The sequence below is a fragment of the Rosa rugosa genome, chromosome 2 (assembly GCF_958449725.1).
Source record: "Rosa rugosa chromosome 2, drRosRugo1.1, whole genome shotgun sequence".
Lineage (NCBI taxonomy): Eukaryota > Viridiplantae > Streptophyta > Magnoliopsida > Rosales > Rosaceae > Rosa > Rosa rugosa.
Window position 1 is genome coordinate 45639394 of NC_084821.1, and position 12774 is coordinate 45652167.

The following is a 12774-nucleotide window of genomic DNA, read 5'->3' on the forward strand; positions in this document are numbered from 1 at the left end:
AAAAGGAAGCATTACCGCCTATAACAAATATTTTGGTTAGACTACTACATGCAATTTATACGTGTCAATATTTAAAAATTAGAAGGAAAAAAAGAAGAAAAGAAATGGATTCAAAATTCCAAATATTTCTTTGCATCATCCAGTGCATATATATAGTTATATCAAATGCCTATCTAATTCTGTAGTCATACTGATAGTAATATTATCAGTAGTTTTCCATAAGTTCATGGTAAAACCGCTTCGAGCTTATGAAGATGGATTTCACGATGACTTTGACTTGTTCTGACTTCATGTAGATTAATTTAAGCTTGATTTCATATTGAAGCAGTATGTTATATATGTATGAAGCATTCTGCACTGGTGCAATGTTGATGTATCAAAAACAGTGAGCTATATATTATTGTTTAAGACCTTATGAGCTGGGGCCAATTGCCAGTTTATGAAGCAGTCTTTGGTTGGGGAAATTAAGTCAATATGGCCGATCAGTATTGCTAGCAGTGTACTGAATTTGGTATTGAAGCATGAACATGAACCTGGGAAAGAAAAAGTAACAACCATAAGCAGCTTAAATAACTAAACCAAAATAGCACAAATATATACATGGACAATTAAGAGAGAACCAAGAGATGCACCTAGAGTGCGTCTGCAGTGCCTACTCTGTGTATAGAAGGATATATCAATCTTTTGTGTATAAGGGAAATTAAAAACAAACCGTGGTCTTTGTTTCACAGCGAACATCCAATTGCTGCACTCGTAGTAAGAGATGACCAGCTATTGCGCTACCCAAACACCAAGGCAAACATGTAGTAATGACAGACTCATCTAAAGTTTCAAATATTCATGGTGTGAATATCTGCCTTTTTGAGACATTCTGTTTCTTAGATTACACTTCATATTCTGTATAAGCATGATTCATGGTTTCAATTTTAATACATTATGAATCCAACTCAAACAAAAGATGCAAACTTTATCAAAATCTAACAATCAATTGAAATAACAAAGGTTTCTTTAATTATTGGTCCAATACCGATTCCGATTAAATAAAACAGGAAGTTCTTCAATTGGATTTGGTTCGGCATATGAACATACCACAGGAAGTTATTCCCTCTAAAGTTGCTTACTTCTGAATCTCTTCTTCTTCTCCCTTCTTCCTCTACTCTCTTCCCTTCGCTCTCTCCCTCTCTGCAATACCCAATTCCCAATCAACCACAACAAAAAGACGAATGCTTTGCAGTGAAATTAAGGAACCCAATTCCCAATCAATCAATCCAACAATAATAAAAGAAAAGAAAAGAAAAATAGTGCTTTGCAGTGCAATTAAGTTTTGGAGAGTGAGGGTTTCGCTTACTTTAGCTCTTCTTCCACACTCGCTAATTCTTAATTCATGTTCATTTTGATAACATCATGCTATTGCGAATTGGATGAGTCCCTTAACCCTCAAATTGAGGGCCTCAATTGGCCTAGATGCGGAAGCAGAACCCATTCCCTTTCTCCACCCCTCTCTCATTCTCTCTTTGTGCAGAACAAACACGCAGACGTAAACGAAACACCCCAGCAGTGGCAGGCTGCAACACCTATCGGGGGCAACAATGCAGAAGTCTAGAAAACAGAGGGACAAACACGGTAGTGTAGTGTTCATAAGCTACAGTACTCCTACTCTGTTTTAGTGCTACAGTACCCTACTCTGTTTTAGTATATAAACTAGACAGCTCGCCCGTGCGATGCTGCGGGTTTATGTTTTTGCCGCCCCTAGATTTTATATGTAGTTAAATTATATTTATAACCTAATATGGTAATTCATTCATAATCTCTTTGAACCTCTCATCAGCCAATATGTTCTGTAAAATGTCAGGGACTTTACATAGCCGAGACCAACTTCTAGAATGCTGTAAAATCAAATCCATATGTAACACTCATATTCTGAATTATCTCATTCCAACCAAAGGCAGAAAAGAATACTTGAAGTTATTTACCGTTAACTTGAACAACATAGTCTGTAGGAAGTCCCGATTCTGTTGGCAATAATAAAATATGCATACATATCGTTTTTCACCTTCACTAATCTACAACCATTTCAAGAACCTCTAATGTAAACAGCATAAACAAATTTCAATCGGTGTTTTCTAAGTTTTTCTAACATTGACAACATGCTGCAAACGAAAAACCCAAAAAGAACATTGTTTTGCTCATCTCTTTCCAGACCAAAGAAAACGAAGGTAGAGAGATTCAAAAGATACAGAATACAAAACCTAAAAGTGAATTCAAGCTATTCAAATTGAGCATACAAATGAAATGAGAAATAGCTAAACAATCACATGCAAGATAATATTGAAATGAAAAGGATTTGAATTCATAAGACAAAAGAACACTTTCTGAGAACTACCTTCAGTAAGTGTACTCCAAAACTCTACCTCCTGGCCTCAAGCTTTTATAGTGCTATATTTCTCCTCAAAATTAGCACAATTATTCCCAGGATAAGAAGGTAGAAGCAGGGAGTCAGCAAACTTCTTGCTGCTCGCAGACTGCAGGACCAAGTCCTCTCTCCATACTTGATAACTCCAGCAACAAACACTGGTATAACTAACAGTAGATGGTAAGTGCTAGCTATCCATATAAAGACATAGAAAGCCAGTCCAACCTGGACTACGAAGTCCAGTAAATGTGTTAACCAAAGTTCAGTGTTCTCCATCGAGTAGGCAGTATGTAGCAGTAGTGACTCCATATGTCTCGTTCCATAGTTTCACCACACTTGTTGGAAAGATTTGTAGCATGTCCTTCTGGTCTTGTATGAATATTTAACTGGCAGCTAGCAACTGGAATATAGATAGTTAGTAAGAAGAAAAGTGAATTTGAGAGGATGATGAAAGGAATAACATAAAAATTTTAACGGAAAACTATAGCATTTGCAGGCCTTTTTTTTATATGTATTATTCGTTCTAAGGCAAAAGCCACTTAACACTACAGAAACTCACCAATTCAGCTATCAAAATATACTTTGACAGTACAGTAACAACTATAGAATGGTATTAAAAAAAATACGTGCAATAGAGAATAACAAATCTAGTAGTACCAAAATTTTTACGAAAGCAAAGACACAAATTAAAGATGATCGTACCCTTACTTGCAGTAGCATCATGCCGATCATACATAAAATTAAACTAAAATGCATCCAATACCTTATTTAACTGGCATTCTAATTAAATTTTGCAACCCAATTTCTAAAGCCACAAAGAACAGAGATCTTAGAAAAGTGAAGGTTTCTTTGCGAACCAAGGTCTTGAAAAAATAAAATTGAACTACAAATCAGTATAAGTGGATAAACCCAGGATAACTAAGTATTAGCAAAAAATGGAATAAAGGAAGAACAAAAGTGATGAGATTGTTTATTGTTTGTGGCTTGTTACTTGTTACTTGTGCTGAATATATAAAAAGTACCAAGCATGGGTGTTTAAATTCTTTCATTCCGCTGTTATTCATCATTTTCCTAGTTCACCTTTCCCCTCTCCCCAATGAAGATATAGTCTCAATACTTTCCTTGATTTGCTTTAGTTAGATAAACACACAAAATTTCTGATACTTTAGTATTAAGGTTTCTTTAATTTCTTGACTTGGAACTTCCAAGTGGGATCATAATTAATGTATCTCATATGTACAACACCTGGATAAGGGATATGTAATGATGATACATAACATTTGTAAAACTGGAGCAAGTGCAAGGCCATTACCAGTCACAATTAGAATCTCTCTTGGAGCAAGGATACCACCCGGAGGACCCATGTAACAGCTTTTCAATACAGTAGTTCGAAACTATAGCAACAGAGTCATTATAGTTTGATTAAAAAACCAAAACAAAAAAACATAGAAACACTAATTAAAAAATTGCAACATCTAACATATACAATGCATCTAAAATCTTGCTTAAATTGCAAGCAAGTAAAATTACTTTATTGTAACAAAAATGTAAAAGAGCATAGCTTACATGGAATAAATGAATAAATTAGGAAATACCTTGAAAGCTACGTTAGACTTGCTACAGTTCTTCAACCGAACGGTGGTCTTCTACAAAATTTAAGACATCAAAACCCAAATGATCAGTTCTTGACAGAGAAATCTTCGCTTTTCTCAATAAGCTTTAAAGCCAAAAAAATCACTGCAGAAAGAAGTCATAAAATAAGTGCTTTTGGGAAGCACTCTATAAAAATGCAAGTAGAGTAATGAAAATTCAAAATGTAATTGAAAATTGATAACTGAAAATCAAGAAGGTTCACAACTTAACATAACATCACACAGAGGTGAATAGAAGTGACCAGTTGGTCTAATATTAGATCAGATACATAATCAGAACTGTAGAACTGTGGCTGTTTGATCACACTCCAACTCATATATGATATAACTGATGACTTCAATAGTTATGGACTCATTACTATTGTTGGATTGACAAAGGTGGCCTACATCCCTAAATGCTGGAGTAAAGTGATCGACATCCCTGGAATCCTGGCTTAAATCATGCCGGTATATTAGAAATATTCTTTTGTAATAATAGTGCTCTTGTAATAGGGCTTGTGTATATATATGCTCTGTTTATGGAGAAGTATGAGTATAATAGAAAGTCACCTTCAATTTGATATGGTATCAGAGCAGAGATCCAATTTGGACTCTGTCTGTTCCGCGGCGTTTTCTTTGCTTTTCGGGTTCTTTTGCTCCAGTTCTCCGCATCTTCTGTCCAAAATCTGTAGCAGTTCGGCCCATTCCAAAATCCGCACCAGAACCCGACATCGTTAGCAGATCCGTCCATCCAAATTTCGACTCTCTGTTCCGTTGTGTTTTTGGTTCCTTTTGAGTTCTTTTGGGTTCTTTTGATTGGTACAGAGAGAAACACAAGCAGAGCTATTTCTTACCTCACCAGAATTCCTCCGCCGCTGCCGCCGCCGCCGCTCTGCTCCGTCAAATCTCTTCTTTGGTTCTTAGCTGTGGGAGTGTCTTGGCTCAATCCCTTTGTCAGCTGCCGCTCCGCCAGCCATCGCACCAACAGCAGCAGGACAGTCACGTCTCAGCCACGACGTTTGTTGACGAACGCACTCGACACACGGCCCGCCGACCCAGATCTGGACCGCTCGACGCCGAACAAGAAAATACCTCAATCTTCTTGTTCTTTCTGAAATTTGCGAGGTTGTTGAGGAGTTTTTGGGTTTCAGTGGCTGAGTTTATTTGGTGGAATCTGTGGTTTGTGTTTTTTGAAGGGTGAGAACATACCTGATTGGTATCATCACGTGCTGCACTAGAGATGTCGTCATGCAGCAGCTTTGCATCCTCATTTTGATTAATTAAACACTTTGCAGCAAACCCGTCGTCATGCAGCAGCTTTGCATCCTCATTTTGATTAATTAAACACTTTGCAGCAAACCCCATTTTAACATCCTCATTTAATTAATATTTTTTTTTTCCATTCATTCAAAACCTTCCCACCTAACCCACCACTTCCTCCCTTGTCCTCTTCAGGAGGAGGGACTTTTGCCTGCCACCAACCACATTTTTATTCTCCCACCAACCACCCTCCTATATTCAATTTAAAAAAAAAAAAAAAAAAAAAAAAAAACTTTGCTTTGGTTCTTTTGTATTTGTAATTTGATATGGCTCCGGTCAACATTCAAATGACTTGCAACTATTGCAAGGCAGTTGGTCATTTCAAGAATCAATGTCCTAAGCTGCGAAGGTTCAATTTCAACAATTCCAGTTGGAGAGGAGAGAGTAATATTGGAGGAAGCAGAGATCAGAGAGGCAAAGCAACAGTCCAACTAGCGCCCAAAATGTTCTCTAAGCGTATTGTTTCACTGACTAAGGAATCTCGAGGTAAAATTGGTATTGCTTTACATGCTTCTGATTTTACTGGTAGTGATACATGGATAATTGATTCTGGTGCGTCTGATCATATGACCTACGACAAGTCTTTCTTTGTGTCTATGTCATCTCCTTCTATATCTCATGTCTCTAATGCAAATGGTGTGTCTTTTCCGGTCCTAGGTATTGGGTCTATTCAGGTTACACCGTCCATTGTTTTGCATGATGTCCTTTATGTACCCTCGTTGTCTCATCATCTTTTATCTGTATCTCAACTGAATTCACAGAATAAGTGCTCTGTAACCTTTTATCCAATGTATGTTGTTTTTCAAAATCTGTGCAATCGGGTGATTATTGGCAAGGGAGACCTGAGGGGGAGACTGTTTCACTTGGATTACATGTACGCAGGACAAACACAAGTACCGGAACAGCCTTTGGCCCTGACATTGAGTTCTGATCGATTGAGTGAGGTATGGTTGTGGCACAGACGTTTGGGTCATCCATTTTTTGGGGTTATGAAAAAGTCTATGCCTTCGTTATTTTTGGGAATAAGTGATTCTAGTTTGCATTGTGAAACTTGTGCTTTGGCTAAGAGTCATAGGTCTAGTTATCCTTCGAGCTTTCATTCTAGTATCATGCCTTTTGAGTTAATTCATTCAGACTTGTGGGGTCCTTCAAAACATTCTACCCTTTCTGGAATGCGATATTTTGTGTTATTTGTCGATGACTTTACCCGACTATCCTGGGTTGTCTTACTTAAGTCCAAAGATTCTGTTTTCTCTACCTTTACAGCATTTCATAGTCTTATTCGTACTCAATATGATGCTAATGTTAAGGTCTTTCGTTCCGATAATGGAGGTGAGTTTGTTAATCATTCTTTTCATGAATATTTCCAACACCATGGCATAATCCATCAAACTTCTTGCCCACAGACACCTGAACAAAATGGGGTGTCTGAACGGAAAAATCGCCACCTTCTGGATATGGCTCGGTCCCTTTTGCTTAGTGCTAACATGCCTAAGTACCTTTGGGGAGAGGCTGTTTTGTGTGCTTCTCATCTTATCAATCGCCTTCCATCTGCTCCTCTTCAAGGTCGTGTCCCACTTGAGGTCTTGTCTGACTACGTTTCTATCCCATCATCTAATACTCTTCCTGCTCGTGTCTTTGGTTGTGTTGCCTATGTTCATCTGTATAAGAATCAAAGGTCAAAATTGGATGCTAGAGCCCTTAAGTGTGTCTTTGTTGGTTATAGCTCTCATCAGAAAGGTTACAAATGTTATCATCCTCAATCCCAGAAATTTTATGTCACCATGGATGTTACTTTCAGTGAAGATGCTTGTTATTTCTTACCTCCTGTGACTCCTCCTCAGGGGGAGAGGTCTTATTATTATGAAGATTTGTTCAATGGGCAAGATGAGAGTCTGGCATCTGAATCCTCAAGGTTGGAGTGTTTAGGAACAGAGCTGGAAAAGGAGGATAGAAGCTTTACCGACGCATCGGCCGAGTTGGAAACGGAAAACAGGGGTTCGGCAGGAAAAGAAACCCCGGGCAATGTGTTACCGACTGGTCAATTGGATCAGTCTGACCGGTCGGTCGAGGAGGCCGTTTCAGACCCTATTTCAGATGAGGTTCTGCAGTCTTCTGATGGTGTTTTGAACAATTCTTCTGTCTCTCCCTCTCCTTCAGCGGTCTCACCTGCTCAATCATCACCCGAGGTATGTCCTAATCATTCCTTGTCTAATAGTCCTTCTGTGTCTGGTAGTGTTCCCACCAAAACCTTGCCCAGTCGTTCAACCCGTGGTCAGCCTCCGAAACACTATGAACCTGTTCTAAGTGCTAAAACTAAATACCCTATTGCTAATTATGTGTCGACCCATAGGTTATCTAAACCGTATGTAGCCTTTGTGAATCAATTATCTTCTGTGTCTCTTCCTAGTAAAGTGCAGGATGCCATGAAGGATGAGAAGTGGATGAAAGCAATGACAGTCGAGATGGATGCTCTTGAGAAGAATCGTACGTGGGAGTTAGTGTCATTACCACCAGGAAAGAAGACAGTTGGTTGTAGGTGGGTGTACACAGTGAAACATAATTCAGATGGATCGGTGGATAGGTACAAGGCAAGATTAGTGGCTAAAGGCTATACTCAGAAGTATGGAGTGGATTACGATGAGACATTTGCACCAGTGGCCAAAATTAACACAATTCGGGTACTTCTTTCATTAGCTGCTAATCTTGATTGGCCTTTGCAACAGTTTGATGTTAAGAATGCATTCTTGCATGGTGACCTGCATGAAGAGGTTTATATGGATTTGCCTCCTGGATATGGTACTTCCACTGGAGAGCAGATGGTGTGCAAATTGAAGAAGTCGCTTTATGGCTTGAAGCAGTCTCCCAGAGCTTGGTTTGGCCGGTTCACCAAGTTCATGAAGAAAATTGGATACCGACAGAGCAATTCAGATCACACCTTATTTCTTAAACATCGGTGTGGTAAGGTGACTGCCTTGATTATTTATGTTGATGACATGGTTGTGACAGGTGACGATATTGAGGAAATTCAAAGGTTACAAGGTCAGTTATCCTCTGAATTTGAGATGAAAGATTTGGGTAATTTGAAATATTTCTTGGGAATTGAAGTTGCTCGTGGAAAGGATTGTATTGTGTTGAGTCAGAGAAAGTATGTCCTAGACTTGTTGGCAGAAACAGGTATGCTGGATTGTAAACCTGTTGATACTCCTATCGAGCAAAATCATCGGTTAGCAGAGTACGTGGACCAAGTACCTACAAATAAAGGGAGATACCAGAGGTTAGTTGGACGGTTGATTTATTTGTCCCACACTAGACCAGATTTAGCCTATGCAGTTAGTGTGGTGAGTCAGTTTATGCACAATCCCAGTGAGGTCCATATGGATGTTGTATTTCGTATTCTACAGTATTTAAAGTCTGCTCCAGGGAAAGGATTAATTTTTTCAAAACACAGCCACTTGGATGTTTCTGGATACACAGATGCAGACTGGGCAGGTAATATTACAGATCGCCGGTCTACTTCGGGATACTTCACGTTTGTGGGTGGTAACTTGGTTACTTGGAAGAGCAAGAAACAAAAGGTGGTGGCTCGCTCCAGTGCAGAAGCAGAGTACAGAGGAATGGCCCGAGCACTTTGCGAGATGTTGTGGTTGAGAAATTTGTTGAGAGATTTGGGGTTCAGGCAGGAAAAGGCCATGTCACTTTATTGTGATAATAAGGCTGCAATTGAAATTGCTCACAATCCTGTTCAGCATGATCGCACGAAACATGTGGAGGTAGATCGACACTTCATTAAAGAGAAGTTGGATGGGCAGATCATTTTGTTTCCCTTCGTTCCTACTGATGAACAGTTGGCGGATATTCTTACAAAGGCCCTCTCGAGAAAAGCTTTTTATGACTCACTTGACAAGTTGGGCATCCGTGATCTGTATGCACCAACTTGAGGGGGAGTGTTGGATTGACAAAGGTGGCCTACATCCCTAAATGCTGGAGTAAAGTGATCGACATCCCTGGAATCCTGGCTTAAATCATGCCGGTATATTAGAAATATTCTTTTGTAATAATAGTGCTCTTGTAATAGGGCTTGTGTATATATATGCTCTGTTTATGGAGAAGTATGAGTATAATAGAAAGTCACCTTCAATTTGATAACTATTACATGGAAAAATATTTAATTTAGGCCTAAATTATGTGCATATATTTGTAGCGGGTGGTGGGTCTTTGATAGATAATAGGTCCTCTAATGGTAGAGATCAAAGATCCTTCTTTAAATAAGAGCCTCTTGGCTATTGCTTTGTAATTAGATTGGCAAAACCATGTTGGTTTCTGGGGGATGATGGTGACTTATTGGCCATACAGATAATACAATGATGTTGCAAGAATCAATTGGATTCCAAGTTGTGGTTATCGTTCTTCTCAGTGATACCATCATTGATCAAAGTAATAAATAATGGCAAATGGGGTTGCCTATACATCGCACCAGAACATTTTATATAGCAAGACTTCTCTCAGAAAGATCGACATTAGAAACAAATACTAAATACCTTCTGGCAATTGTATGAGGATTCATCATTTCAACCCATCCAATAACAAAGAAAAAAACAATTGGATCAACAACTGATATTTCAATTCAAACACTGACACCCACATCGAAACCGATCGATCAAATGGCAACAAACAAATCAAATAAAGCACTATGTTTATATTCACAGTACTTCATTTCACAACATATAAACAAATTGAGAGTGCAATACCTTCAATAGCATCCCTGGGGTCTTTAGCCCAGCTCAATACTCTTCCAGAATCCTCCCTTTCCAGGTCTCTTACCTGTATACTTCGAACTGAAATTGCCACAAAATTCATAAGAATACAAATCATAAATAAATTGAATACAACAAAATCTTGATAATAAAATGAAATTGTAGCAGACAAAATTACCTCAAGAATACTTTCAGAAAAGCTTTCTCACAACTGTTAGTGAGAACTAAACCCCTGTGCAGAGGATTAGGTAAGCAATTACATGGCTAAAATCCTTCAGCTTCTGATTTTAACAGAGAATTAGATCATGTATAAAGGAGTTATGTTACAGAAAGATAAGAAACATAACCACAACATCTATTGTAGGCGGTAGATAATGGAGTAAATCATACCCTTGAGGGAAATGGTAGAGCCTTTGCGTGGCTTTAAATCACCTAATCCCACATTCTTCATAGTTCATACATACATCTAGCAAATGCTCAGCTGAGTGAAACCTGGACAAAAAAAAAAGAAATCAACATTAACCAAAACACAATTTCCTAATCCTAATAAGCACAAAATTACCCAAAATCAGCATAAGTAACCTTAAAATTGCTTTTACCAGAAATTCAAACTCATCAAATTAACCATACCTAGAATTAAGCTTACACCTAGACTCGTCAACATGCAACACCACCTCTTTCCCTTTCTCAAACTTCAATTCCCATTCCTCACGGGAATTCTGAACCTAACCCTAGTGCAAAACCCTACCAAAAAAAAAAAAAAAAAGGGTGATTAATATACCAGACACCTTTACCACGACTGAAAAATCAAATGGAATTCGATTACTCACTGCACCGTCTCTGGAGTGAAGTTTTTATATGGACATTGTACATAGGCCGAATATTTATTTTGATAGAAAAAAAATCCAAAACAAAACAAAACAAAAAAACATAACGAATCTCTACCCCCGGCCTCTCTCTCTCTCAAGTCTCAACTACCAAAACAAATGGATGGATGCGGCCGTGGCAACCAAAGAACTGGGCACATGGCGCGAAAGGCAACACAACACAACACTCAGGGCAATCGAGTAAAAGTCCGGACAGAATGCAGGGGCAAAATCAGAATGACACTGTAGCCGCTATCGAATAACAACGCACAATTGACATAAAAAACTAAGGGCAAAAGCGTCACTTCAACAGCGCTTAGTAAATTGCTATTTATGTGCAATGGTTTCAAACTTTCAATCCAACTTATTTTGAAGAATTCGCATCTAATCAGATTATATGTGATCTTTTGATTGTGGTCCAAAATGCGCAATTGGGGTTTCAATGTTTGGTAAGACAATGATTTCTCATTTGTCAGGTCACATGTTCGAGTCCCATCAAAGGCGGAGATGGGTGAGGTTAAAAAAAAAAAAAAAAAATTTATAATTGGATTCAAGGAAATCTAATTGAAGAGATGCGACAAAGTGTTCGGATCATTGTGCAAATCTAGTCCAAATAAGTGTTCAAAGCCAATCGGACACAATCTAGTTATTTAAATTAGATCGTGTGAATATAATATACCTCTATGAAATAACTCCTTAACAAAAGCACTAAATGTTAAATATAAAGGGGAATCAAGTTCACGCTCCTTATTTTACAATCCACACTCCATGTTCCTTTTTTAATATCTTTTTTTTTTTTTTTGATTGGACGACAGTAGTAACCACACACACACCCTCATGCAGTGTATCCCAGCGTATCCGGACTAATCACTGCACCGCAGACGCACGAACCTTAGTGTTTAATCAACCTAGGTCCCTCAAATCTGCTGGCCACGGGGTGGAGCTGGGATTCAAACGCTAGACCTGGGGGTTCCAGACTAGGCAGCTCGACCAACACACCACACCACGTGGTTTCCTTTTTTAACATCTTAACATCATATGTTTTACAATTCACACTACAAAAAGACAAAACTAAATATACTAAAAAAGAAACATGGAGTATGAATTGTGAAATGGGGAATGTGAATTTCATTTCTTAATATAAAATTCATATGTAAAAATACAAAATATCATCGTGTGATTGTCCTCCAAAGTAACAAAAGAATTAAATTTGTTAATATTTTGCGGACGACTGATTCATAGGCAAATTTTATTCCTCATAACAAAAAAAAAAAATTTGTTTATCTACGTTAGCAATGGTTGTTCCTCATTTGTTTAATAATTTTCATCGAAAATGTTGTTCTTCATCATAAAGTTAATTATCTAATAAGTTTGTATAATTACTTTCGGACGCAAGTTTTGCCGACAACAATTGTTCCGCATCATTGTCTAATTACATTTTACCAAGAACAGTTTCGTTGGCATTGAGGAACTCTTACATTTGCCTCAGTAAAGATTAGATTTTTAAATACCCTTTCCCAATGGGATTTTCGTCAGCAACACGCTAATGTTTTTGATACCGGGGTCTTTGGAAAATTTATAGTAAAATTTCAGTTTCCCTACAAACCAAAAATGCAAAGGAAAAAGATATTTTCCTAAATTTCAAATGAAAAATTGCCACTGAAGGCGACATGCACCAAGAAGGTCCCAGCTCTAATGTCTTATTAGCTAAAGCATATCCACTAAATCAATTGGATATGCTGTAATCATAATTAGATTCTAAACAAGAGCCGTAAACAAACAACATA